Source organism: Cryptomeria japonica, unplaced genomic scaffold, assembly GCF_030272615.1.
Source record: "Cryptomeria japonica unplaced genomic scaffold, Sugi_1.0 HiC_scaffold_15, whole genome shotgun sequence".
NCBI lineage: Eukaryota > Viridiplantae > Streptophyta > Pinopsida > Cupressales > Cupressaceae > Cryptomeria > Cryptomeria japonica.
In genome coordinates this window covers 1,960,001-1,964,376 of record NW_026728837.1, presented here as the reverse complement: position 1 = coordinate 1,964,376, position 4,376 = coordinate 1,960,001, and positions in this window count along the sequence as shown.

The window sequence follows — 4,376 nt, the reverse complement described above, 5'->3', positions numbered from 1 at the left end:
TTTTTAGTTTTTCGCCGGGCGTCGCAATGCTATTTGAATAAACCTTTTGCCCGTTTGCGTTCTCGTCGGGGCCGGGCCGGGCCGGGGTGCGCTGCCCGCACTACCGCGCGCGCGGGGGCGACACCGAGCGCGCACCCGAGGCGCCCCGAGCACACAGGCCACGGTGCAACCCGGGCGTTGTGCGCGCACCCCGGTGCGCCCGAGGTGCTGCGCGCGCACCCAGGTGAAATCGGTGTGCACCTCGGCCAGTGCGCGCTCGGTCGAGTCGCGCACGTTGGCCAAGGTGCACGGTGATGTTTCTTACTCTAAGGTTCCGCACCAGACGCCCGGGACAGGTGAGCGAAGCTGGGCGGGGCCGGGTGCGCGGCCGGGGCAGGTGCACGCAGCTGGAGAGAGCTTTGGAGCACACTTCGGAGCGCACCAATGATGCGCTCCATTCAAAAGTTTCCTGAAAAGGCAAAAAAAGTTGAGATTATAGAATTTCCCACTTGAGAGATTGTAAAAAAAAAAAATTTAAAATGAAGGAAACGCGGGTGCCAAGGTGTGCGCAGCCCAGCCAAGGTGTGCGCACCAAGGCGCCCACCCTGGCGAAGGTGCACGCAAGGTGCGCACCCGAGGCAAACCGGACAATTAACCCAACTTTCGACTTCGCGCGCACCTTGGAGCGCACTTCGGAGCGCTCCTTGGTGCGCACCAATCTTGGGCACCTCGGAGTGCACCATGGCGCCCACCAAGGTGCGCACCCGGGGCAAACCGAGCTCCGACTTCGTGCGCACCTTGGAGCGCACGAAAGGTGCGCACCATGGCGCCCACCAAGGTGCGCAGCCCAGCCAAGGCGTGCGCATCAAGGTGCGCACCCTGGCGAAGGTGCGCACCCGGGGCAAACCGAGCTCCGACTTCGTGCGCACCTTGGAGCGCACAAAAGGTGCGCAACCCAGCCAAGGTGTGCGCACCCCGGTCAAACCGAGCTCCGAATCGTGCGCACCAGAGGTGCACGCCATCGTGCGCACCTTGGAGCACACTTCGGAGCCCTCCTTGGTGCGCGCCGATGTTGCGCACCTCGGAGCGCACCCGGGGAAAACAATGCAATTAACCCGACTTTCGACTTCGTGGGCACCTCGGAGCGCTCTCGGGTTCGCACCTCGGAGCACACCGAGGTGCGCACCTTTGATGCGCTGCCTTCACCAATTTCCAGAAAAGGCAAGAAAACATTGAGAAGGTGTGCGCACCGAGGTGCCCACCCTGGCGAAGGTGCACGCGAGGTGCGCACCCGGGGCAAACCGGGCTCCGACTTCGTGCACGCCGCACCTTGGAGCACACTTCGGAGCGCTCCTTGGTGCGCACCAGGGCGCGCAACCCAGCCGAGGTGCCCACCCCGGCGAAGGTGCACGCGAGGTGCGCACCCGGGGCAAACCGGGCTCCGACTTCGTGCACGCCATGGTGCCCACCGCGGCGAAGGTGCACGCGAGGTGCGCACCCGGGGCAAACCGGGCTCCGACTTCGTGCACGCCGCACCTTGGAGCACACTTCGGAGCGCTCCTTGGTGCGCACCATGGTGCCCACCAGGGCGCGCAACCCCGCCGAAGGTGCACGCGAGGTGCGCACCCGGGGCAAACCGGGCTCCGACTTCGTGCACGCCGCACCTTGGAGCACACTTCGGAGCGCTCCTTGGTGCGCACCATGGTGCCCACCAGGGCGCGCAACCCCGCCGAAGGTGCACGCGAGGTGCGCACCCGGGGCAAACCGGGCTCCGACTTCGTGCACGCCATGGTGCGCACCGCGGCGAAGGTGCGCACCCGGGGCAAACCGGGCTCCGACTTCGTGCACGCCGCACCTTGGAGCACACTTCGGAGCGCTCCTTGGTGCGCACCAGGGCGCGCAACCCAGCCGAGGTGCCCACCACCGGCGAAGGTGCACGCGAGGTGCGTACCCGGGGCAAACCGGGCTCCGACTTCGTGCACGCCGCACCTTGGAGCACACTTCGGAGCGCTCCTTGGTGCGCACCATGGTGCCCACCAGGCCGCGCAACCCAGCCAAGGTGTGCGCACCAAGGTGCACGCGAGGTGCGCACCCGGGGCAAACCGGGGTCCGACTTCGTGCACGCCGCACCTTGGAGCACACATCGGGGCGCTCCCGGGTTCGCACCGGCGTTGCGCACCGTGGTGGGCACCTCGGAGCACACCAAGGTGGGCAGCGAGGTGCGCACCTTTGATGCGATGCCTTCACTAATTTCCATAAAAGGCAAAAAAAAAACGAGATTTTAAAATTTCCGTTTTGAAAGATAGTGAGAAAAAGGGAATGCTGGTGCCATCTTGAGCCCGCCCTGGTGCGCAGCCCAGCCAAGGTGTGCGCACCAAGGTGCCCACCCTGGCGAAGGTGCGCGCTCGGGCAATTAACCCAACTTCCAACTTCGCGCGCGCCAGGGTGGGAGCGCACCCAACAACCGGGCCTGGGAAGAGCCAATGCGAGAAACCCCACCAAACGCTCTGACAAAAAAAGAGGGGGCGCTCCAGTAACCCCGCTTCGGAGCGCACCCTGGGCAAACCCAGCCAAGGTGCCCACCCCGGCCAAGGTGCAGGCGAGGTGCGCACCCGGGGCAAACCGGGCTCCGACAACGTGCACGCCGCACCTTGGAGCACACTTCGTAGCGCTCCCGGGTGCGCACCTCAGAGCACACCACGTGGGCAGCGAGGTGCGCACCTTTGATGCGCTGCCTTCACTAATTTCCAGAAAAGGCAAAAAAAAAGGAGATTTTAAAATTTCCGTTTTGAAAGATAGTGAAAAAAACGGAACGCGCGTGCCATCTTGAGCCCGCCCTGGTGCGCAGCCCAGGTAAGGTGCCCACCCCTGGCAAAGGTGCGCACCCGGGCAATTAACCCTACTTCCGACTTCGTGCGCGCCAGGGTGGCAACCGGGCCTCGGAAGAGCCAATGCGAGAAACCCCACCAAACGCTCCGACAAAAAAAGAGGCGGCGCTCCAATAACCCCGCTTCGGAGCGCAGCCGGGGCAAACCCAGCCAAGGTGCCCACCCCCGACGAAGGTGCACGCGAGGTGCGCACCCGGGGCAAACCGGGCTCCGACACACGTGCACGCAGCACCTTGGAGCACACTTCGAAGCACTCCCGGGTGCCCACCGGCGTTGCGCACCGTGGTGGGCAGCGAGGTGCGCACCTTTGATGCGCTGCCTTCACTAATTTCCAGAAAAAGGCAAAAAAAAATGAGATTTTAAAATTTCCGTTTTGAAAGATAGTGAAAAAAAAGGAACGCGGGTGCCATCTTGAGCCCGCCCCTGGTGCGCAGCCCAGGCAAGGCATGCGCACCAAGGTGCCCACCCGAGGTGCACACCCGGGGCAAACCGGGCTCCGACTTCGTGCAGGCCGCACCTTGGAGCACACTTCGGAGCGCTCCTTGGTGCGCACCATGGTGCCCACCAGGGCGCGCAACCCAGCCAAGGTCTGCACACCAAGGTGCCCACCCCGGCGAAGGTGCACGCGAGGTGCGCACCCGGGGCAAACCGGGCTCCGACTTCGTGCACGCCATGGTGCCCACCGCGGCGAAGGTGCACGCGAGGTGCGCACCCGGGGCAAACCGGGCTCCGACTTCGTGCACGCCGCACCTTGGAGCACACTTCGGAGCGCTCCTTGGTGCGCACCATGGTGCCCACCAGGGCGCGCAAACCCAGCCAAGGTGTGCGCACCAAGGTGCACGCGAGGTGCGCACCCGGGGCAAACCGGGGTCCGACTTCGTGCACACGCCGCACCTTGGAGCACACATCGGAGCGCTCCCCAGGTTCGCACCAGCGTTGCGCACCTTTGATGCGCTGCCTTCACTAATTTCCAGAAAAGGCAAAAAAAAACGAGATTTTAAAATTTCCGTTCTGAAAGATAGTGAAAAAAACGGAACGCGGGTGCCATCTTGAGCCCTTCCTGGTGCGCAGCCCAGGCAAGTTGTGCGCACCAAGGTGCCCACCCTGGCGGAGGTGCGCGCCCGGGGCAATCCGACTTCGTGCACTGCATGGTGCCCACCAAGGCGCGCAACCCAGCCAAGGTGCCCACCGCAGCGAAGGTGCACGCGAGGTGCGCACCCGAGGTGCACACCCGGGGCAAACCGGGCTCCGACTTCGTGCACGCCGCACCTTGGAGCACACTTCAGAGCGCTCCTTGGTGCGCACCAGGGCGCGCAACCCAACCAAGGTCTGCACACCAAGGTGCTCACCCCGGCGAAGGTGCACGCGAGGTGCGCACCCGGGGCAAACCGGGCTCGGACTTCGTGCACGCCGCACCTTGGAGCACACATCGGAGCGCTCCCGGGTTCGCACCAGCATTGCGCACCTTTGATGCGCTCCAATAACCCCACTTCGGAGCGCACCAGAAAC